The sequence below is a fragment of the Cyprinus carpio genome, chromosome A3 (genome assembly GCF_018340385.1).
Source record: "Cyprinus carpio isolate SPL01 chromosome A3, ASM1834038v1, whole genome shotgun sequence".
NCBI classification, from domain to species: Eukaryota; Metazoa; Chordata; class Actinopteri; order Cypriniformes; family Cyprinidae; genus Cyprinus; species Cyprinus carpio.
The window spans coordinates 7,805,303-7,831,808 of record NC_056574.1 but is presented as its reverse complement, the minus strand read 5'-3'; the positions used below and the strand labels follow the sequence as shown (position 1 = coordinate 7,831,808).

General features: G+C 34.8%; 1 long non-coding RNA gene across 1 annotated transcript; it reads left to right on the top strand.

Moving 5' to 3' along the window:
• Positions 1–22,573: 22,573 nt before the first annotated feature.
• On the top strand, positions 22,574–26,095 carry LOC109076371. The gene is made up of 6 exons (XR_006153790.1): positions 22,574–22,658; positions 23,322–23,412; positions 24,618–24,747; positions 24,863–24,947; positions 25,491–25,591; positions 25,712–26,095. It is a non-coding gene; the product is annotated as an uncharacterized LOC109076371 (long non-coding RNA).
• Positions 26,096–26,506: the final 411 nt, after the last annotated feature.

Sequence of the window (26,506 nt, the reverse complement as noted above, 5' to 3'; positions counted from 1 at the left end):
TATGCAAGACTCTCTCGCTCTCTCTTTCTCTTTGAGTGTGTGTGAGATAAAGCGACGGCGAGACGTGCGCCTTCACGCTAGAATTTACGGTACGTCAAACACAGGTGCGCTGCGCAACCATTTAGATGAACTGAGAAAAATCACAGATAGCTCGACAGAGAGTAAAACTCTGAAGCGCTCAGTCAGTGTGTTCGACAAATACAAATATATCTGGGATAAACTTATACTTAGCATCCAACTCACACATTGGCGAGTTAAATCTGAGAATTTATTAGCCAGTGGCTAATATTAGACATAATTTAGTCGTCCAGAGTGAATATTTAGTCACATATGCGAGTGATTTACTCACGATGTAGAGGGTTGATTATAGTCTGTCTAGACTCTTTTGAGGAGTTTGAGTGATGGAGCTAATCTAATTAGAAAAATATGAAAGAACCTTAAAGAATTGCAGCCGGAATTCAGCCAATAATTCTCAAACAATCCACCCACTCCCAGTATTGCACAAAGACTAGCCAAACATCTGGGTTTACTTCCAAATTACTTGCTAATGAGGCACCTGGCTGCACATGAAATAATTGTATCTTCTCTGATGTTTAGGACCTTCTTAATTCCTCCCCCAGTTATACATCCAACACCTTCCGTAGATGGTGTTTACATTAAAGAATTGACATTTACGTTAAAGATTTTGACATTTGCACCTTGCATCTATCAAGCTATTATGTTTTCTAATTTATCCACTTCAACACACCATTTTACTGATTGGAAACTGCACTGTATGAGCTCTTTCTTTCTTAATTCACAATCCTTTGTGTGGCACCAACTTGTGTGGTTTATGTTTGGTTTTTGTATTGAATTGGACTGGTCGCACACCACAGGAAGCTGAATTGGAAAGAAAGGAAAATACATATACTGAGCTGCAATTCAAAGAAAAATAAAACAAGTAATTGATGTTAACCCTTATGTAACAAAACATATGGGAATATAATGCAAAATGCATATTACATAATACATTTACATTTATGGGAAACTATAGTGCTTATATTTGTCAATAAATGCATTGACAATGTATGGCTATATATTAATACATACAAATATATTTAAAAATTAAGACACAAATACATCTAATATTTATAAAGTTTGATACTTTATTAAATATATATGTTGCACATACATGCGCCCATATAAATGTGAATGTATGTACACATACATATACGCACACACACATTCATGTAATGAGTTACAGTAGATTTCTAGTTCTCAGCATGCTTTGCTTCTGACTGTTAAAGAAGAGTAAAAATGGTAAAATTAAGCATTATTTCATTTGTTTTTGCTCAGTATTGTTACAGGTGGAGATCTGTTAGTGTTTAATGTTCTATTATTTTGACATTTAAAAGGGTTTCTGGTATGTGTAAGTTTGTGGGGTTACCATTGTGCTGAAGAGTAGATCATGTTGGGTTGGTTGATGACTGGCCAAACACCATTAAGACTATATGTTACTTTATTTAAAAAGTAATGGCTGTTCACTTTTCAGCACAGTAATAGTATGTTCACTAAAAGATTTAATGAGCAAGTGTGCTTTGTGATACATTGTGATATAGTTATATATTGTCTAGTGGTGGGCCGTTATCGGCGTTAACGTGCTGCGTTAACGTGAGACTCTTATCGGGCGATAAAAAAAATATCGCAGTTAATCTATTCTCAAAGTTGGGTTGGGAGCTGGGTCTATACTACACAAGCTATGATGACTTTCACCGTGATAGTTTAGCGCGGATGTATACCTAGAAGAAATGCACTGTAGGGGGCGAGAACGAGTCTTCGAACCTGTGTGTATGCCTACTGAGAAATTACCAAGCTTCCCCAAAAAAAAAAACCTCGACAAGACTTACGCCTGTTTCACACATACTCCGTCTGCAGTGTGTATGCAGTCTGTGTGCGTTACGTATGTGCTGCAGAAGCAGCACGGACTCATTGTGCTTTCACACAGGACACGTTTGCAGTCTGCTACTGATCCGCGGCTGTTTAGTCCACAAACACAACATTTGTTCATTATTCTATAATTCAAACCATGTTAAAAAAAACTAAATAAATAAATAAATAAATAAATAAAAAGCTGCTCAAGCAAGCGGCAAAACATTTAAACACAACAATTAGCCTAATATTTAAAATTAAAGCACCACTGACAGAAACAGTCGACTCTCGTGCCTTTTGCATTTAAATCCTTATTACAAGCAATCACACGGTTCTTAATGAACTTTGGTTTTCTGCTTCCATAAAAGTGCATAGGCCTATATCATGTTGCCTCGTTTATCTAAAGGCTCTCTTTTTTTTGTTTTAAACCTAGCCAAAAACCCATGTGTTGCATGTGAAACACAGTAGGCTTTAATTAGTATACATTTATTGTGAAATTACTGCATTTCCGTGTCAATCCATGTTAATTTTTACCACGAACAATGCGCTGTCATTTTAATTCAGCGCATGCAGCACAGCAAAAATAGACTCTGTATGTAAACGATCGCTGCACTGCTGCAGACGCACCGCTCCTGGAACGCACTGACGGACCACAACTGCGCGAACACTGGAATCCGTTAACATGGGTGCATAAAAAAATAAAAAATAAAAAATGCAACGCATACGCACTGCAGACGGAGTATGTGTGAAACAGGCGTAAGGTTGTTTGCAACTTGTGCAATGCGTAATTATTTATACTGTAGGAGTTCTTCCAGTCTCAAGTACCACCTAAATGCAAAGCATCCCTTAGCTAATACGGAAGATGCCGGGCCAAGCAATGTAGCACAGGGGAAGAGTCGTCGTCAAACTACTATATTTGAGTCCAGCACAGCTCTATCAGTACTAACAAGTACATCTTATTGAACATAATTTGAATGCCTTCGGCATAATTCAAGTGAGCCATTTTAATCTAGATTAATCTAGATTAATTCCAGGATTACAGTGAGATTAATCTAGATTAAAAAAATGAATCTATGCCCACCACTAATATTGTCACATATTTTTCAATATAAAAAAGCAGTGTAGTGGTTGACCGATATATCACCTAGGCCGATATTTGGCATTTTTCAAATATCGGCATCAGCCAATAAGTTTTTCTGCTTGGCTGATGTGTTCGAGGCGACACCTTTACACTGACATCTCTAACAAATCCATCTAATACATATACAACTCTTTCTCTGTCATCGTTAACAGTTCTGTCTAATACAGATAGAAGTCTGTCTAATAATCAGATAGAAAGGTTAAACAAAGGAATTCATGTATACAAAAAGTATCATAATGATTGATTTTTATATTATTTGTAATAGAAAGGCAAACATTATAATACTTTCTTGTTTGCCGTCAGCATTAAGCAAATACGCATTTATATCATTTAAACAAATCTTTGAATGGGTAATGAACATTTAAATTCACAAACCTTGCAAACTTAGTCGAATCCAGCTGAGATATCTTGAAAAGTGTGCATTTAAAAACAACAATATAGTGTTCTCTCTCTGATTGACGGTCCGTCCGAATTAAATGAATTAATCAAAAAATAAAACTCATGATTTCAAATTATACTGTGCTTTATGCATTTGCCCACTGACATATTCATATCATTTTCTCTGTATGCTGTATGTAAAATGAGTGTTACCATTGCTTTATTTGAAAAATATGATTCCCAATGCACATAAACTTCCCAGAATACTGAGGGCCCTGTTGGTTACAGTGTTCACTTCCTTTTTAATTATATTTTTTATTAAATATTTATTTATTTGTAAAAAATACTTTGTCATCTAAAGTATAAGTATGTTTATGTTTACACATTTATTTTTTAATCCGTTGTCAAATTATTTCAAATTTCTTAAATATTAATAATAATAATAATAATAAAATATATAATATATATATATATATATATATATATATATATATATATATAGTATATCATCAAAAATTTAATACACTAAAACTACAGGTGCTGGTCATATAATTAGAATATCATCAAAAAGTTGATTTATTACAATAATTTCATTCACACATATATATATATATATATATATATATATATATATATATATATATATATATATATACTGCTTTCCAAGATATCGGCATCGGAGCTATCGCCCCCCTGCTTTCCAAGATATCGGCATCGGTTGTCAAAAAAACCAATATCGGTCCACCACAAGAAAGCAGTAAATCCTTATATATTATTCAATATATTGTACAATATTTACACAATATGTTATTCTTACTATTTTCTAATATACCATTATATCATTTATTATATTGATCAAAAATGTATTAAGAAATATATTTTCTTTGCGAAAGAGAATGTATAAAATATAATGAAATATACAAACTAAAAAGTCATAAAAACCTTCAAAGTGTTTTCTACTTTTCTCAAAACTTTCAGACAAAGCTTTGTCAAGTCAACCAACATACTCTCATGGCCATTTGTAGCTATTTAACGTTTTGATTGGTAGTAAATTTGTATGAATTTGTTTGTTCTCATTTTAACATCTCCATACAATCTGCTTAGGTTTAGGTCTTAGGTTTTCAGCGAATCATACATTTTCATACAAAATATACTGTATAAACTCATAAGATTTTACCGGTGACTGTCAAACCATAAAATTGCTAGATTTTCTCATGAGATCAGCATTAAAAATAAACATTGAAACGTCTCATAAATTAAGTCATATAAATGTTTAAAATGCATTTTTAATTCAGTTCTGAATGCTGCACGACCCTGATGTCTAATGTACTTATGCTGTACTCGCATTGGTGCACTGCACCTTTATAATCTACATGTATTTCAGATAAATAAATCAAGTACTGTATAACTGTCTCGACTTAACAATCGCTTATGTCAGATCTGAGAGTAAAAATCTTTTTGCAAGGTCAACTTTAATCAATTTTAGTCTTTAAACCAATGTATTTTAAGAGCTATGGACCTAGGGGAACATGAGGAGAACTAGCTACACAGGTAATTGTAGCATAGCTTTAAATAAACTGTTTAAGTATGCAGCAATCCAGATCCAATCCACCCTCTATCCCATCACTCTTAGCCACATCGGTACAAGTACTGCAGTGGTCCTTGTTAACAGATGCCATGCGAGGTAGATATGCTCTAAAAGAGGATGATTCACATAGAGAAGAAGAGGGTTACTTGCTTGGAGTGACATCATCTTTATTCATTCTGACTTCCTGCCATCTGCTATACTAATTAATAACTCATTATGAATGTCCTATCATTCACAGGTGGTAATAACACACTACTCCCACTATAGGTCATAAATACCAACAAACTATGACAAAAGGAACTGAAAACAAATTTGCCTGATGCCTAATAAATTATGTGCTGCTGAAAAGCACGAATCAGATTAACTCATTCTACAATAGTAGATGTATAAGCATTATACAAAGAGCTAAACTATGTTGGACTCCCTAAATCAGACAACAAAAAAAGTCATTGCTTTTCTCATGCTGCACCACTATTTATTTAAAACCATGCTTGGATTGTTACTTGTTATATCTTTGCAATCCAGTAAGAGGGAGAAAAGTTAAATGTGGCAATCAATCGTTTCTTTTTTCTTTTATTATTATTATTATTATTATTATTATTATTTTTTTTAATTTTCTCATAGTTCAAGGCAAGGCACATGCTGAAATGTCTGATTCAGATGCACACAGGCAAGCCCAAAATGCCCCACAGGCAGTTAGATCCACAAGTCTGGGCGTCTATATATGCATAGTCACCATATTTTGAGGAAAACACTAAAACACTAAGTCTCTCTAGCATTTGATGATAGCCCCACAGGCACACCATAAATTACATCCCCAAAATTCCTCAAATTCTAAAAGGAGGTCTATAACACTAAGATAAATCATCCATAACATATTCATCTATATACCATGCCTGGGCACAGTTCTCCCCAGAAGAATAATTGTCACACACATTTTTTATTTTTTTTCACACACACACACACACACACACACACACACACACACACACACACACACACACACATATATATATATATATATATGCTAAATGAATCATGAATGAATGACATGGACATTTTCAGGTGGTCATTTTCCATCAATTTCCTACTGCAGGGAAAAAATTAAATCCTACTATTTGATTAGAATTATCCAATTTATATGGCTACAAGGATCTCACTTGTACCAACCCAAACTAATAAGTATATAAACAACAACAACAAAATATTAAGAATATATATGATACTCAGAACAAGCCTATCATCACTAGAGAATTAGGTCATGCTAAAGAGCCAAATCTTGACCCCTAATCTTCTTCACACAGTTTAGCATGATCTTATTCCTGTGATGGAGGTGCCGTACCATGAGATAATGCAGGTCAAGTCTTGCTCATCAACAAACGCCAATGGTGCCATAGGTCTGTCAAAACAAGTGAAAAATGAATTTATCTTTGAAGGACTGCATGGGCACAGTCCAGACAGTGATGACCACAATTACACCCCAGCGTACAGGAAAAGAAGGGCAATGGGTAAGTTCTATGACACCTCATCAAAACGGAAGGTCATTATGGAAAGACTGAGTTATGTTTTACCAGAGCAGCCATGTTGCCACATTTATGATTAATTGTGATCTGTGGGCCTATCAGAACCAATGATCTAGAAAGGAATGGCCTCTGAACACTCATTAAGGAGAGAGTGAAAGTGATTGTAGAAAAAAATGAAAACAAAAAAACGATCTACTTCTTCTATCAACCTACAAAATAGCGTAGGCTTAATGTAGGCTTAATAATGTAGCCCAAAATAATTTTGTAAAATCGCTGCATGTTGTTCTCAAGGGGGAGGGTCATTTTCTTAACTAAGAAAGCAATCCAACTGGCACTCCATCATAAAAACAAAACAAAACAAACAAACAAACAAAAAACCTGACCACTCAAAATCACAATTACCTCTGCATTTCTCTCTGCGAGTTCACTCTAGGAAAATGCTGTGGTCACATTTACATTTTTAACAAGGGATTTGATTGTGCTTTATATCTGAACTAGGCCTATTTAATGAGCAAATCTATTTTTTCACATAGCTTCAGCACTCATCAGACAGAGAGTCCATCGTGGATTGTGGTTGTTGATTGCTTTGATTTTTTTTTCACAACATAATCGCAAATGTCACACAGTAAATAAAGCATACAGGACTCAAGCAGGGAAGCCGTTCTAATGAAGTGGCCAGCTGATGCTGACAGCACAGTTCATGTGTGCAGGATAAAGACCTGAACTACTGAAGCTTGAGGGCCCACAGGCTCAACCAACCAGAACAAATTTGTCTCACACTCTCAACATGGGTCCCCTGTCAAACACACTCCTGTCCTCAAGCTGGGATAACATAGTTACACTGTCACGGATAGAGTACCCAATACAAAGTGGAAAATATAATGCAATAAACATTGATATATAAAGCTTTTGAAGTCTAAACTGTAGTGCAGAGATACACTACTTACAGTACAAAATACATGCAAGAACAATACACATAAGTAAAGTATGTCTAGATGGTTTGCTGTCTCTAAAAACATTGCGATGAGTCACCCATAAACATCACCTATACACTATAATAAGGTATGGAAGACCATTTCCAATTTAATGTAAGGAAAATATGGAAAAATGTGACATTATATCTCAAAATTGAGACTTTATTTCTCACAACTGTCACTTCATTTCTCGCAATGTTTTCTTAGAAATGTGACAGAAATGTATCATAATTGCTAATTTACATCTCACAGCTGCAACTTTATTCCACATCATTGAAACTATTATCCTTGATTGTGATTTTATGTCTAAAGAAAATACTTTATATCTCACAAATGCAACTTTATTTCACATAATTGTATTTTTTTTTCTTTCTCTAATTGTATTTTTCCCTGTACTTTACTTCAGTTCTCATTTGCAAAATTATTTCTTTCAATTCCAAATATCTCATACTTTATTTCATATAATTCCATTCGCTTCCCATAGCTGTGATTGTTTCCTGTAATTGTGACTTGACTTGTGATAAATGTAAAAAAAGTGACTTTATATTTCACAAATGCTACTTTAATTCTTGGGACCGCAACTTTAGTTCTTACAATTGTAATTGTATCCCTCAAAATGTGTATTTATCTGTCACAATGAGTTTTTCACACACTTTCTCACTATTATACGTTTTAGCCAAAACAGGCCTTCATACAGTAGTTGAGTAACATCTGTAAAAAAAACAAAAAAAACTTGGATTTCAATCCAAGGACCCAAAGTGTAAAGTCTACTCACAAAAAACAACACTACCACAGAACATGCATAAGGCAACATGCCCCCTGTCATCAGCAAGTGACATTTCTGTCTGAGACAGCTGGAAGCTTAACAAACAAAATGCCTTTTTATCAGCCACACAGCATTCTGATATGTTACAAAATGGCATGAGAAGATACACAGTGAGCCTTTCCAGGCGAGGGATGCTTAAAGAGCATCGATTTGCTCAAGCCAGGAGCTGTGGCCTCTGACATTGAGAATAGGGTGTTTGCTTGTAATTGCCCCCCAACAATTGCATGCATCAATGAAAGCAGCCTCTGAAATCTCCCACACAGTCTTGTACACAATGGGAGAAATATGATATACTGCATGATATATCATGCACTTCCATAAACAATGGATTGCATGTTCCACCACTGGATGTTAACCTACATTAAACTGTGATAGTAAACAGTTTAACATAAAAAAATAAATAATAATAATAATAATAATAATAATAAAAACACTTTACCTATATATATATATATATATATATATATATAATTATCATGTTATCATTTACTCACCCTCATGTTGTTCCAAACCTGTTTGCAATTTTTTTAAAATAATTATTATTATTTTTTAATAATAATAATAATAATAATAATAATAATTATTATTATTATTATTATTATTTATTTAATTTTACACAAAAGAATGTCAATTTTGAAGAATGTTGGTAACCAAATATTTTTTGTTTACCATTGACTTCCATTGTATTTTTGTCAATAAGACCCAAATCTTTTTGTGTTTGGTTACCAACATTCTTCAAAATATCTTATTTTATGTTCCACCAAAGGAAAAAAAAAAATCATGTAGGTTTGGAACGATATGAAGGTAGGTAAATTATGACAAAATGTTAATTTCCTGAGTGTACTATCCCTTTACTTTACCATATATTAGTAACTTTTAACTCTAATAGAAAATAAACTCTATGAAGTTCCTAATTTCTGTGTAAGAAACAAAGGAAACATGACTAAAAGCATGGCATGCCACCAAATCACACCTTGAAGCATGTCAATGTGTGACGTCTGAATGTGCTGTGATTAATAGAAGAACTGCCACTGATGATTTCACTTTCTTACCAAGCCAAGGAACAAGTGCACCCTGAGGTATTGTAGCTAAGAATCCATTATTCAAGGAGGAGGCTGCAGCTCCAAGCTGCAGAAGCACAGCTGACACCAAGAGGCTCTAAGGCCATGCTCAGTTACAATTATAGCTCCTAGTACAGCTAGGCTGGAAGCACACTTAAAATCACAGACCTGTGAACCTGAGAAGACTGGGAAGCTACAAACAAGGTTATAAGCCTACAACCTGTGCTTAAATATTATTTCACCATATTATTTTGGCTTGCTCTCATATCCAGGAACATAACTGTCAGCTGAAGAATATTTGGACTGATGCGTCTATACTACATTCTTCTGAGTGGCATCCAGACTTAGAAAGCGATATTGTCTGCCTTTGAAGAACTCTTAAATGATGCTCCATCATTGCTATATACCTCAGTGCTCTTGCAGCATCAAAGAGACAAGTTCATCTCGTCTGGGAGCAAAAAGCACACATACGAACTGTTTCTCCAAACAATGAGGAGCAATGAGCAATGAGATTAAATAGAGCAAATTCAAGAATTTCTCAAGAAGGAAACAACCCCAGTAATCTCCAACATATTTCCTCTAGGGTTTTAGAAAATATTACATTTTCTCAAACTGTGCTCAGATTTTCCAAGAAACCAAAGTCTGCATTCAAATGTCAGAGTTTCAATTCGAACTCATATTTCTCATCAAAATCTTACAAATCATCTGAGATTTTTTATCCACATTAGTTTTATAGGCATATATTCTTACTGTATGTCAACAAGCAATTAATTTGTGTCTTTTTTTTTATTCATCCTATGGAATTAAAAAAACATCTAATGACAAAAAACTGGGATTTCCACTGTGTCTGTCAAGCTATGAAAGAGTTGAGCAATAAGATTTTCCTCTGGGTCAGTCTTCACATAGAATGCATAAATGCATTTCTGCATTTATGCCAAATACATGATAAGACTTCTGTGTTTTACTGCAAGAGAGTCAGAATGTTGATATTAATGTTCAAAATCACCTCTGAAGAGTCTAAAAATAGTTATTATGATAAATAGCGCAAATTAAACACGTCACAGTACCTAAGACAATTTTAATGTCAAAACACACATTTTTTGATAAGTACCATGGACCATGATAGCATCGAACAATATCTTTAAGACTTTATCCAGCACTTCTGGCTGCTCTACGAACAATGCAGATGAAGATAAAAATCCAACTGATGTGAATCTCATTATGAAAGAATCAGACAGGAAACCGGTCCACTCTCACAGTACTTTTAAATCCAAATGGATGTGCATCACTCGCACGTCTACTATAGAAGAAAACATTGGCAGTGACTGGAGATCGATAAGAACAAGGAGAAACATCTACCGAGCTCCGGTAAATGGATCCCAAGTCCATACAGCATGACAACTGATCAGTCTCCTCCTATTTCTCAAAATACTGATGTCATGTGGCAAGCTATTTTAACATTTATTACTTAAAACTAATATGCTTTTTTTTATTCTACACAGCTTTCTTTTTACTTCTAAGCAATCCATTATTGACTAGTATCCTTTTTCAGTTTTTAGTGGTAACTATTCATCAGATAATAATGCTTTCAGTACTACAATGACGAGCATCTATTCAATTAGTAACTAGTATCTAATCCACTGCTTGTCATTTTAAAACTGATGAGAAACTGTTGTATGATTAACCATTAACGAATTGCTTTTGCCATTAATTCAATGGTTATCTGTTATTCACACATCAACTATTCACACACTAGTATGTACACCAACTGTTGCTGGTGCCTATTTCAGTTTTACATTTACAGTTATGTATTTGGTAGTACTGACATACTAAAGTGTCATTAACATAACAGGGCTTGAATTTCGGTGCGGGACTGCGCATAATTCTACTCATTCTCGCAGTTTCCATGCTTGTAACGTGGGAAATTCCCGCAAATATTTCAGCATGAAAGATGCTCGGGACAGATGATGGAATGTATCATTGGTGCTTTTGTGTCTTCCAATTTTAAGCATTCAAGTGCTCGATTCAGTACTTGCACGTAAGTACTTCTCAGTACAGCACTTCTCTGTTAGACCCCCTTTTGTGAGCTCAGACCCAAAGCGCATGCACATAGAGCCACATCTGAGATCGCGTGATATCTTTCTCACAGTATAAATATGAATCAATGACATTATGAATTGTAAAACACAAATATTATTATTATGATTATTATTAGGTAGGCTTGAGAAAGCCAAAAATAATAACAATATGCTAGTAACTTGTTAATCATGCTACAAACATGCTAGTCACTTGTTTATCATGTTAACAACATGCTAGTAGCATGCTAATCATGCTAGCAACATGCTAGTAACATGCCAATAAGGCTAGAAACATGCTATCAACATGCAAGTCACTTGCTAATCATGCAAGCAACATGCTAGTTACTTGCTAATAATGTTAAGAACATGCTAGTTACTTTTTACTCTATCCATTAGGCCACGAGTGCCCCGAGTAAATTTTAAACTAAATAAGACTGACATCTTGTTGGCTCAAAAACCAATCTGGGCAAGTCTAAATGTTCCTCAGCGAATATGAATCATTTTCCAGTGTCTGTGTCTAAACAGGTTAAAAGTTTGGGTGTCATCTTTGAAAGTACTTTATCATTCGAAGCACATATAAATAGTGTCATTCACTCTGCATATTTCCACATATTTCTGCTCTTTTTCACTTTTGGTAAAAAGAGCAGAAGCGATCGTTGTTTATGCTTTAGTCACTTCCCGTATTGATTATTGTAATGCCCTTTTTATGGTCTGCCATCAAAGCTTCTCCATAAACTTCATCTAGTACAGAATTCAGCTGCACAGATTATTTGCAGAACTCCTATAACTGAACACATCACTCCCATGTTACAACACATGCATTGATTCATGGTTAAATACCGTTTTGAATTTAAAATCCTTCTACTTACTTACAAGGCACGTAATAATCCAATTACTCCTTCATACATATCTGACCTTCTTCATATCTACTCATACTCGCACAAGATCAACTTCTGTACTCACTCTTGTTCTCCCTCAAATTTGTACAACCTCTATGTCTCAAGCCTTAAGTCATGGAACTCGTTACTACAGTATTTGTGAAATAGTAAAACTCTTATTGTTTTTAAATCTTGCCTTAAGACACATCTTTTTAGGCAGACTTTTATGTGATTGCTTGTATGCTTGTTTTAGGTCTGTTTAGGCTATAATAATTATTGTTGTTTAAAGTTGATAGATCCAATGTAAGGTGTCCTTGAGTGTCAATAAACTAATAATATGTAGACTAATAAATAAGCATAATGACTGTATTAATTTAATCACTGTTAACAGGCTATAAGTACTAGTATCTAATAGTTGGTGAACATGAAATAGGTAGATATTAGTCCCTACTGGATTACTGGAAAATGAATAATAAGAAATAATACAATAAAACAGATAATTGTCAGTTTTTTTCGGTTTAAATGTTAAAACAGCTTGCCATAGATGTAAAAACCGTGGGAGTATGATCAGGAAAGCCGTAGCAGCCTGTTAGTGGGATAGCGTGTAAATAATATCTCCCTTACTAGCCTAACTTTACTTGACCAATAAAAACAGCATGACATGAGCTATAAAGAATGGCATTTCAAATGTCCGCAACTGACTTGTGCTCAAATATAGCTGCTGCAAAGTATAAGCATGCGTTCTGAGGTTAATTTCAGGATATGTTGAGACGCACAACAAACATTTTGTTGTAAACGAGCCTTTTAGGTTAATTCTGTGACGTGCTGAATTATAACAGTTTTTATTTTGTCTCCCTGTCCTGCTGGAATAGAAAGTTAAAGAACATCATCCACAAACACAGATTCTGCGCTCTGCCACTCACCTTTGACGAGAAGCGGGACAGCGAGGTGCACGCAGAGGGCGATGGAGACGAGCAACGGTCCCATCCTCACCGAACAGCAGCTACGAGTTCCAAGGTTACAAACGTTCAACGGTACAGTCGGTAAAAACTTCTGTCTTCCACTGAGTTACACGCAAGGTCTTCGACTAAGTATCTCCCAGGACAGGTGTCAGTTAAGTCCGTGTTTTTCTCCCAGGAAGGGTCAGCAAAGATGAAATGAGTGACCCTCTCAGGAGTTCCTCTTAACCTTCTGCTGCAGTGGAGCACGGCGAGATAACGGAGAGACTCCGCGCGGGTCCCAATCAAGCGGCGATTGCACGCGGCAGCGGGTCAGTGTAGCGCTCGAGCAGCGGCGCTGTCTTACTGATAAAGACGAGCCACTCTCCTCCCAAGCAGCCCTGGAGCCTCCAATACACAGAGCGAACGGCGAAACCCATATGGGTGGGACACTGTCAGTTTATTCACTTCGCCCCAGGAAAGACGATATTTTTGCTCTGATGCAGGGTGCAAATTACACAGTGACGGGGGGTGGGGGGTATGTCTTATGTTTTAAATAGGGCTCTCAAGAGATTAAAAAAAAATAAAATAAATAATAATAATAATAATTAATTAATTACATAATGTGGCAATTAATGAATCAAATTAATCTCAAATTAATAAGATTAATTAAAGATAAAGTTATTAAAGATAATAGTTATTGTGTTAATTTAGAAACAAAAACACTGGATAAGCTTTACAAAAAAAAGTAGCTTAAGAAAGAAATATAAGTAGCTTTAGAAATAAATATTTTAATTCAACATACAAAAATACAAATGAATAGGCTAGTGAAAAATAAAATTATTTTTAAAAAGAAAGAATAGGCCTACTCTAAATATAAAACTAAAAGCGCCAGTAGGTGGTAGGGCTGGGCAATATATATATATTATATATATATATATATATATATATATATATATATATATATATATATATATATATAAAGAAATAGCTATGTGCTTCAGCAACAAGCTCCCCATCTAAGAGGGATTTTAGTGTCAGTGGGAATATTTCGTACCACAGAGCTTCTCCTAAAAACCGCAGACAGTTAACAGACTTGTGTTCTTAGCTAAAAAACTTGTAATATTATTATTATTATTTTTAAATAAAATACTTATCCCAGTTTAATTATTTCCCCCAGTTGCATAGATTAAATTGTGAATTGCATGCACTAAAAAAGTTGACAGAATGCACTTCTAAGGGCCCGAAGATCACGGGCATCCAGTATGGTTTTCCGGCCTTGACCCTTATGCACAGAGATTGTTCCAGATTCTCGGAATCTTTGGATGATATTATGCACTGTAGATGATGATAACTTCAAGCTCTTTGCAATTTTTCTCTGAGAAACTCCTTTCTGATATTGCTCCACTATTTTTCACCGCAGCATTGGGGGAATTGGTGATCCTCAGCCCATCTTGACTTCTGAGAGACACTGCCACTCTGAGAGGCTCTTTTTATACCCAATCATGTTGCCAATTGACCTAATAAGTTGCAAACTGGTCCTCCAGCTGTTCCTTATATGTACATGTAACTTTCCCGGCCTCTTATTGCCACCTGTCCCAACTTTTTTGGAATGTGTAGCTCTCATGAAATCCAAAATGAGCCACTATTTGGCATGACATTTCAAAAATGTCTCACTTTCAAAATTTTTTTGATATGTTATCTATATTCTATTGTGAATAAAATATAAGTTTATGAGATTTGTAAATTATTCCATTTCTTTTTTACTTACAATTTGTACAGCGTCCCAGCTTTTTTGGAATCGGGTTTGTAGTTAGTTACTAGTTACTTTGCATCATATACTGTATTTCTATAGTCTATTTTTATTTAGATACATAGATAGTGATGTTCTTTGTAGCTTTCTATTCATCAAAGAATCCTACACAAACTGTCACAAACACAAGAATCCTACACAAACTGTCACCCTGCTCTGATGTAGAACAGGTACAGCGGCTTAACTGTTCTGACCTCCCTTCCGATCACAAATGTATCACACACTCTCTCTTCACTCTCTGTAGGTGAGACCAAGATGGCCCTGTAGGGGAGACCAGGTATGGCTGTAACAATCTGGGCTTAAGGTGCGCTATTTATCTAAAATTTTATGTGATCTTCCCATGTTCATCTGCTAGAATTAAGTACGAGTATTTGTGTTAACCCACCTTCACTACCTGGGTGAGTTGTGTTGCAACAGTTAAAACATTTAAATGTTATTATGCCATCCCTCATCACCACTACAAACCCAGAATCACTTAATTTTAAATATTTCAAAGTTAAACTGGTAGACAAATAGTAAATGTCTTTAAAACAGAAAATATAATTGGAAATGTATATAGAGGCTAACAACTCAAATTATGAAACCAGACCTAAAGAATAATGAGGTTTTTGTCCAGTTTATGGAACAAAGCAATAATGGGTTTAAATACTGTAGGTTTTTTTTTGTTTCCAAAAAACTAAGAGTCATCATTTGCTCACCCTCACGCCGTCCCAAACCAGTACGACAGTATGACTTGAAACATAACAGATCACAGATGTATTTTGAGAAATGTCTGTTTTATTTTATTTTATTTATGTCTGTTTCTTTGTTTTGTGGTCAATGGTCAATTAAAAAGTCAATGATCACTAAAACTGTTTGGTTCCCAATATATGATTTCCTGTGTGTGTGTGTGTGTGTGTGTGTGTGTGTGTGTGTTCATTATTTTTTTTGTTTGTTTGTTTGTTTGTTCTTTCTTCTTCCACAGAACAGAAGAAAGTAAGTCATACAGGTTTGTAAAGACATGAGGGTAGTAGTAAATGACAACAGATTTTTATTTTATTTTTTATTTGTATTCTTTTGATGTTGTTTTTTTTTTTTTTTTTTTTTTTTGGGGGGGGGTGGGGTGGCGGTGTATTGTACATATACAGTTAAAGTATTCTGGAAAGTGTTACAACCCTCCTGTCCTCTCAACCAACAGGAAAACAGAAAAGATTATGGTGCTACAACACACTCCATTCTATTCTAATAGTAATCTCTATTTTAAGGGATACATACTTATTACACTTAGTAATAACATTAATTTAATGGACATGCAAATTTGTGCAGTATCTCTTTGAATACCTCAGGCGTTGACAGACTGTGGAGTACTTTAATCCCACATTAAAGTATAAAACAATTTAAAGCAAACTCAAGCTGTCAATTCACCACACCACATTATACCCGTCATTAGTCTAAAAGGAGCTAAATCTTGATGCTGGCTGGTTCAGTTGTGGATGGAGTTTGGTGTGACTATTTATCCAACATGACATTTAAATAATTACACACAAAGTGTGAAGCATCTACATACACATAACATCACATCAGACACAGCTGGTTACCCTTATCCAAAAATTTCTTAACCCTTTTCTAATCCTCCAAGGGGTACTTCAGAGGCTTATTGCTCTTCCTGAATGTAATGTATGAAGAATAATAGCTCACACCTTCAGGGACACCTTTATGCATACTTTGTATCACCTATGAATAAGACAAGCACATGCTAAATACATATATAGTTCTCTACTGCTATAACCCTACATACAAAACAGAATAACTTTGCCATAAGGTCAAGCAAGAATGCAGGAATATGAATTATTGACTTGCAGCAAGGTGTACTAATTACCTTACATCAGGATTGAGATTTGCACTTGTCCATCTTTGAAGAAAAAAAAAAAAACAAACAAAACAATAACGCTAAAATACTCAGTATTACCTTTGTAAAAGTTAAAATAGTCTTTCAAAAGCATAGAAACAATATGTAAAATAGGTAAAACAAAAAGTGATATACATTTTACTTATCCATTGCCACGACAATGTAACTTCTAAAACCCTAAAAGTTCTGTAAAATAATGATAATTTATGCATTTCATGTAGTATCTAATTTAATATGTATTTAAATTACCCTTTTAACAGAATAATTAAATGTAAGTGCTTTTTTTAAAATGATTAACTACCTTTTCAAAAACTGGCTCCCCAATTATTTCCATTGCATGTGCTTCACCTCGATTTTTGATCCTTTTTAAATAAATAAATAAACACACATATAAATGTTGTTGGAAATTTCAATCTCTCATTCAGATCACCAGCTCAGCTCAAACAATGAACTGTACCATTTCTACACTTATTTTCACATAGCTATGAGAAGTGTTATACACGGTTGCCATACTATATTAAAGCTTTGATCAGGATAAAACCAGAGGTGGAAAGTAACTAATTACATTTATTCAGGTTACTGTAACTGAGTAGCTTTTTTCTCTTTTGTACTTCTACTTTTTTCAAATAATTTTTACAATTAAAATTAAAATTTTACTTAAGTATATTTTGTTTGAAGTATTGTACTTTCGCTACATTTTCAAACACATTAATTACCGAGTAAAAAATAAATAAACTGCACCCTCGAAACTACTGCAGTAAATAATGGGCAGGAGAACAAACTGGTGCTAAAAGCACTATAAAGATGGAGATGGACAAGACAGGTGTTATGGTGTAGACCCAGCTGAAACTGAAACCCTGTCGTATTCTGCTGAAGTTGAACTTGGAGGAAATGAAGTGAACCGCTGCCATATTTAAGCTCTATGCAGGGTAAGCTGTGTTTGCCTAGGGAGACTAAACTAGCAGCTTAAAAAATCTCGACATCAAACCTTCGCAAGCATGTATAGGTAAGCTAAATACTTGCATCGTTGCAAGTATTGCGACGTGTCCCTGCAACGTGTCCCTGCACAATTAAGCTACAACTATTACGGTGTCACGATTTAAGTGTAATGTGAAATGAATGAAGTGTTACCTTTTAGAGTAGATCTGCTCATGTTGCATTAGATGTCTTTATACTCGCATTTTGCAGCATTGAGCATTATAACCATACACATACCTTTCTGTTGAATTTATGAATGCAATGTCCAATCAGAGGCGTTTTGATTCATCACTGCAGAGAATACCGGAGCTGTTCAAGTGTGCACACTTATTGACTGAAATCTGAATCTGCATTCGCAAATTCTGTCATAATAATAAACAACAAAGTGCAAAATTTATTGATTTGCGATTGATTTCAGTGATTATGGAAGTTTTTGCAAAAGTGCATAGCTCACATTAGACTGGACCATGGACCACTAAAGTGGTTTCGTGTCCTTTGCTCACTTTATTTGTATAATTTATAATAATATTCATTTTGTTTTTCATGCTGCTGAAATATCCAATGTGAAGTTTTGAATTTCTAATCCTTTCATAAATTTCATAAATTGTTCTTAGCTTGTTTTTGTCAGTAGCCAGAATATAACTTGCTTTTTCTGTCTACTTGGTGGGATGGTCTGCATTAAAATCTCACATACCTCCCCTAATGTTTTAAATGTCAAGTGTTGACATGCTTTTGGTTATTGCAGTTTAACTTGTAAAGGTGTTCCTTTAATTAAAAACAACTATTTTGAGATTTATAGGCCTATACCATTTTTGCCCCCCTCCCGCTGTTAAAATGTAACTTTTAGTAAATTTTAAATGAGCTACTTGAGGAGATTTTTAGACCGGTACTTTTACTTGTACTTAAAGGGATACTCTACCCCAAAATGAAAATTTAGTCATTAATCACTTACCCCCATGTCGTTCCAAACCCGTAAAAGCTTAGTTCGTCTTCGGAACACAATTTAAGACATTTTGGATGAAAACCGGGAGGCCTGTGACTGTCCCATAGACTGCCAAGTAAATAACAGTGTCAAGCAGTGGTGTAGTCTAGTTTTTTTGTAGGGAGTATACTGTGATTTTTCCCTCCCAGCTTCTTACTCACCCATCCCAAAGCAGCACCACATAAGCACCACCATACTCACTAAACAGGGCTCTATGCTTACTTTTATTTTTAGGAGCACTTGTTCTGCTAATTAAAAAATAAAAATAAAAATTAGGAGCACAGAAAAAAATTCAGGAGCACCTTCTAAACAATAACAAAAATTAGCCTTCCCATTACAAAGTAATATGGGACTTGATTTACAGGGACATTTTTTTCTAACTTTATTCAAAGTATGTTATCTTTTACGTCAAATTCAGAAGAACACAGAAGTGGCTTGTAGGTATTTATTAACACAGAAGTGGCTTGTGGGTATTTATTTGCAATTAACTTCACAAATTCATGTTGAGAATAATGTTCAAATATAAAATTTGGAGTATAGAAATATTCAATGATTTAAATAACTGAAATTATACTTTAAAAATTAAAGTAAAACTGCCATTAGGTGGCGGCAAGTTACAGATTTTATCACTGAATCATTCACTCAGTTGATTCGTTCGAACGGCTGATTCATTCAGGAACAAAGCACGTGACTGTCTTTATGAATGGATAATTGAATTAACTCATGAAATGATTTGTTTAAAAAAACGCAGATTCATTTATAAACGAAATAACGCTGTGTTTGAACGGAGATGTGCAGCTGCTCAGTTGTGAGTTTGTTTGAAACTATTTAGATTGACAAAATAGAGCAGAATCAGGCAATACTGTTATAGTAAGACAATGTAAGACAAGTAGCCTAACTTCATATTACCTTTTTGTTTATTGAAATCACTCATTGTTCTTAGATGCCAACAATCCCCTGCTGTTACAGTTACATTAATGATGATGTATATGCCACGTTGAGTACCAGGTAATGCTACGATAGCATCAGCCTCGTTTTCTGTACTACGTAGCATAATATCATCCTTATCTGGCTCATTTTCTGTCGTTTCTATAATGTTAACGTTCCTGTCATCTGTCTACAGTGTCACTCGAAGCAGCAGAAGCTTCAGGGGCAGGCTTACGAAAACACTGAAAGAGTGTTATTAGTCACATTATTAATTTCAAACTTGCACGCTCAATGCTGTGCAAGAGTTGCACAATAGCAATAGTCATCAAAAGAAACACAGCGTGATTATCAAAAAGTCGGTGCTTCGCAACACAGGCACGGTGAATTTATGAATGGATGTCTGTCACAAAATGATGTTGTTACGTATCTGCATGCTTTTTTAAGTGGGTATACGCAAATCCTTGACCTTTCCTAGTGGGTATACGGCGTATACCTGCGTATCACGTAGACTACTCCACTGGTGTCAAGGTCCATAAAAGGTATGAAAGCCGTCGTCAGAATACTCCATCTGCCATCAGACGTGCAATCTGGGTTATATGAAGTGACTGGAACACTATTTGTAAGCGAAGAAAACAAAAATAACAACTTTATGCTGTGTATGCTCTTCTGTGTCATCCATGCCACAAGGATGTGCTATTTTCTTTCAAATCAAATCTAAATACACATAGAAACAGCGCATCCTTGTGGCGCAGATGATACAGAAGAGCGTACGCAGCATACAGTGATATGGAAAGACACAGAGGAGACCGTTGACAAAGGAATTGTTGAATAAAGTCGTTATTTTTGTTTTCTTCGCTTACAAAAAGTGTTCCCATGGCTTCATATAACCCAGATTGCACGTCTGATGGCAGATGGAGTATTCTGACAACGACTTTCATACCTTTTATTGACCTTGACACTGTTAATTGCTTGGCAGTCTATGGCAATGGTTTCCAACCACGTTCCTGGAGGCCCACCAACACTGCACATTTTGCATCTCTCCTTTGTCTGACACACCCAATTCAGGTCTTGGAGTCTCTACTAATGAGCTGATGATCTGAATCAGGTGTGTTTGATTAAGGTGACATAGAAAACATGCAGTGTTGGGGGGCCTCCAGGAACGTGGTTGGGAACCACTGGTCTATGGGACAGTCACAGGCCTCCCGGTTTTCATCCAAAATATCTTAAATTGTATTCCGAAGACTAACTAAGCTTTTACGCGTGTAGAACGACATGGGGGTACAACCCAGTCTCACGGCAGTTCGTGATTTGGTCACGTAATTTAATCTATTTATTCGTGGCAGGCACACGTTTATTTCGTTATTTTCGTGATTGCAACACGTTTTTTAAACTAATGCATTTCAATTGGAGGCATCTTTCGTGCATCAGCACGATATTTTCTGATTAATAATTATTTTTTTTTTCCACAGGACAACAGAAGAAACTCACTGAAACTTGAAAAAAAAATCGGAGCTTAACTTACTGTAACAAAACTGAGCAACATACTGTATTGCTGGTGACAAAAACACATATTAAAACCTTTTTAGCTGTAAAATGCGCAATGTTCCTTTTTTTACTTTTTTCCTTTTTTATTTGAATTTTTATTTTTTTTCATTTGGCCGAGATTTTTTTTTTTATTTATTACAGGAATTCAATATCACGTCTAACTGTAGACATTTTAACATGTTTATTTCGTTATTTTCGTGATTGCAACACGTTTTTTAAACTAATGCATTTCAATTGGAGGCATCTTTCGTGCATCAGCACGATATTTTCTGATTAATTTTTTTTTTTTTTTTTTTCACAGGACAACAGAAGAAACTCACTGAAACTTGAAAAAAAAATCGGAGCTTAACTTACTGTAACAAAACTGAGCAACATACTGTATTGCTGGTGACAAAAACACATATTAAAACCTTTTTAGCTGTAAAATGCGCAATGGTCCTTTTTTTACTTTTTTATTGATTTTTATTTTTTTCATAGGCCTAGATTTTTTTTAATTTTTATTACAGAATTCAATATCAAGTCCTTGACACATAACTGTAACACATTTTCACATTAAGAAACAATTTAGTTTAAATAAAAAGAACAACACAAAATAAATAAATAAATAAAAAATTTATTTATTAGAGATAGGCCTACAGATTTTTTTATTTTTTTTTTTTTTTTTTACTTTAGACTCTAAAGTTAAAAGTTTTTATTAAGGTTATTGTAAAGGCTGCTTAAAAATGCTGTCGCTGTCAGATTCTGTGATATGAATGTCCGCGTTGGATTGTGGCTAATGGGCTTAGAATGAGACCCGCTCGGCCCGTGTTCTGGCTTACTGTAATATTTCACCGGTAATAAGACCGAGATAATATAATTAAAATAAAGAAATGAATGAATACAATGATAACATCTAAATAAATGTTGATAGATGTAGCGTTATAGTTTAAAAAATATTAATAAACAGCAAATCAACACAGCTTCGAAATAATAACCGAAAAAGACCTAAATAATAATAATACATAATTAATATACAGCGCCGCCCCTCCCACCACGCGCATCACGCGCCGTGCGTCAACCCATTCTCACTCCCAAAGCGTCAAAAACTGAAGCTTGGTCAAGCGCCTCTAGAGTCACTGACATGAGATGTTTATCGCTTTGAAATCACGTCCAAGAAGTCTCATTCAGCACACATCGCGATACTTGCCATCAGTTTACAAGAGCCGCAGGTTGGGTGAGTTATACAGTCTATGGTGAGTAGTAGTAAATATGCTCTTTTAATGCCTGTTATAAAGTGTATTCTGTCTTCTTTATTAATCAGATGAGCGCCATATTTTTACTCTCTGTATTACATCGGTCATCCGAGGCTGTCTTTGAGTTTCATTGTGTTTAACTAAACGAACACAGCTGCTAACTGGGGTGATTAAACTCTTATCTGTCACGTGACGTGCTATAGACCTGGGATCCGTTTTATAATCATTTCAGGTTCAAAGATGTAAGTTGTATTTGTAGTAAAATCATGGTAACCATGACACCTACAATAGTAGGTAAAACCCAGTAAACAAGACATTTACCATGTTTTTTTTTTTATTTTTATTTATTTATGTATTTTATTTTTTTACCACAGTAACTGTAGTTTTACTATGGTATAGTAATAGCACAATAATCACCAAAATGACTGTGGTTGTACCACTGTAATGGTAGTGTTTTAATGTGCTTTTATATGACATATTTCACAGTAATCACATTTACTGTACCATGCTTGTAATACCTTTTTAATGTAAATAAAAAACATTTTTCCCATCTTGCAGTTCAATTCATATTAGTTTATATCTTAAATATTTTGCCCACAGATCACTATTAACATTCTGTATATAATTCTGTTTAATTTCTTTCCCCTTGTATTTATTTTTTAGCTGAAAAGACATAAAGGAATCAGTCACCCCAGTCGTGTTTGTGGAGAGGTATTCCTTCAGAAATGGAGAAGACAGAAAGCTGCAGAGGCAGGTTGGTCTGTGATAGTTTGTCCCTTTTATCAAACATTCCTGCTGTTATCATTTGCACAGCATTTGTTGTTTCTTAAACTGTTGTACGGTCCAAATACCCACACTTGCCGTCTTTGCACATTTCCTTTATTTATTTGGCCCAAGTGAGCATGAAGATCACAATGTGTGTCGATCTTAACATGACAAAGTTCCTTTCAACTTTGCATTTTAAAATAAACTTCTAAATGTCTTTTCAATAGTCCCTATTAAAGATGACAATTTAATTTGTGGTGCTTCTAATTAAGTGATAAAAAGCAGTTGCAAATGATGTAAAAAATTAATATACTTTTCTGTGCACCACAAAAACTTTGTTTTACTACTAAATTATTCTCAATTTCTAATTATTATTATTAATATTTCACAAACATTGGAAAGGTTTGCGTGACCTCCTGTGAGATCTCTGCAAAAACCCTCACGATTAATTCCAAAACATGATGCATGATGGGATACACTAAGCATTGTATAGCGCTCTGGAGCAGTATTGGAGAGGTTTAGTGTGAGTTAAGGACGCTGCGCTTTGGCATTATTAAGACCGGGGACAGTCTCATAGTCATGTACACATGCTCTCAAGTGACTAAGACCTCAAGTGTGGGTATCTGGAAACGGGAAAAGTCTTTAAAATGATCCCTAAATACAGTCGCACATCAAAGTCTTAATAATTCAGTAATTCAATTTAACACTTGTATGATATTGTACAAGCCCCTGGACAATCTCATCTGACACTATCACAACGTTGGAAAATCAGTTGCCCCACACAGTCAGAAAGTTTATATTGTTCATTGGCTTCTCATTAAATTACTTCAAATAAGCCCCATCAGTTCATGTTCCCACTATACGTGATCTCCATGAGTAGATATTGCTAGTTTAATGTGTCACATGATATATATATTAAATCTTTGATTAATTTGTCAGGACCAGATCAATTACACTACTGATAACAGTCTTGTTAGCATGTATTCATTTTTAAACCAACTCATATGAATATAGCTTGCTATGAATTACTTGCTTTCAATAATGGATGCATTTAACATTTAATTATACAGCATCTTTGCAGAGGATGCTTTCATGGTCTAAAAAAATATGTATAAGTAATGTATAAGTTAAAGTATATAGTAATGTATAAGTTCAATGTAATGAAATAATATTTCCTTTCTTTCTGTCTTACAGGATTGTTTGCAGATAATGCTGTTCTTCTTTTTCAGAAGTTTTTGGTGAGCCAACTCTCACAAACCTTCCTAAAAACTAAAAGAGCTATTACTGAGTCTCGGCTAATCTTGCCATGGTCAGCTCTTCCCAGGTACATTTGTTTACTCATCAAATGCTCTGGTCTGAATCTTACTTTAAATTAACTTAATTATATGTTTAATGAGCAATATTAATTGCACACATAGTAAGATTATCTTGTTTCACAGAAGAGAAGGAAGACCAAGGAAATTATTTGCTCAGGATGAGAAATGAAGATGGCCATCTTGTGCTCAAACAAACAGAAGTCCTCTGGTATGTGTGTGTTGAAGCAATGCTGTCTTATGTGTTACAGGACTTTATGATTCCTGTAACTCTATGATTATTCTTTCCAATGTTTTTATATTTATTTTATTTTATTTGATACAGCTATTATAATTATAGCATGTTAGCAAAGTGTGACTGGAACATTTTTAATCTAAAATTTTTAAAAAACACCACCTGTTTTTCTTAAAAGAACACAAGTGTCATAAAAGTGGTTTAATTGATATAAACACAAATTTACATTATCTCATTGTTTTATAAATGTTGTGTTATGGATTGTGGATTGATAGTTGATTGGTTTGAAGCCAGGCCTTAACCCTGCTCAGACTAAAACACATTTGTGAGAGAAGTCAGGAACTTTGGAGAAAGATTCTAGAGAAAAAAAAGACACATTTACTGCAACAATAGATGAATTCTAGAGTCTCTGAGAACTACACATGCTAATGCAGTCTCATGAGCAGGACCTTTGCCTCTGTAACTTTTTCTTAATTCTTGCAGAATGAAATTTTTATTGCAGTATTTTAATTTGTACAGATGATCTCATCAGCCAAATGAGGGGTTTTGAACAAGTGATGCTCTTGAAAGGAGTGAAAGAAGAGGATGTGGTAAATTGTCTTAAAGCAGCTTGAAGAATGGTAAGTGTACAGTACTACAAGGGTCATAGTTGCTCACCCTGCTAAAATCACACAGAACATAAGCTGAGCTCTCTGTCCATTAAACAACTTCATCTGGATTGTTTGTTTCACTTTGACCAGGTCTGGGATGTTAGGACTGAGAGATCCTCTGACTGAGAGAAGCTACACCACATCAGTGCTGGATATCAACCACAAACTGTTTCCAGACACGAGAGAAGAAGATCATGATGGGGAGATGAAACCAGTTTAGATGTGATGATAAGGAATCATTATTTTCTGAAACAGGATCAAATGTCTTATATGTATCACATGATCTGTATCACAGTTGACTGGATGGGACTGTGTGACTCTTAAGGACATTTCATCACTCATCTGTGTGAACTGATTAATATATGAGGTTAATGTATTTTTGATTATGAATAATTATTTTCCTTGAATCTTATTTGTCTTGATGCTACTTTATCATCTGTATAGTCTATGCTTCAATAAAATGAAAATTGTGAATATTGTGTTCTGAAGATTCTTGGTAAACACATCATTTTACTAGGTAGGCTCATATGTGTTTATTTTAGACTTGGAAAAACTACATATTAATTATTGGGATTATTTTTTACTTAAGACATACAAATATTTGATCAGATTAATCACATCTGGGACATCAATACACCAGAAAGTTATTATTGTTCATATTTAGTAACAAATGCCAATTGTTTTGTCAATGAAAGGGAGTTACAAGTTTAATTATTTTGCATTACAAGATGGTGCCATGGGCTTTATTGTTACAAACACTGGAGGGATAACTGAGAATGTAGCAGGAATTATCAACATGGATCTTGTACTGTATTCAAACCAAGAGCAGGCACATTACTGATGTCCAGCACCTGAGGAGCAAGATACGGGGGTGAGGAGGACATT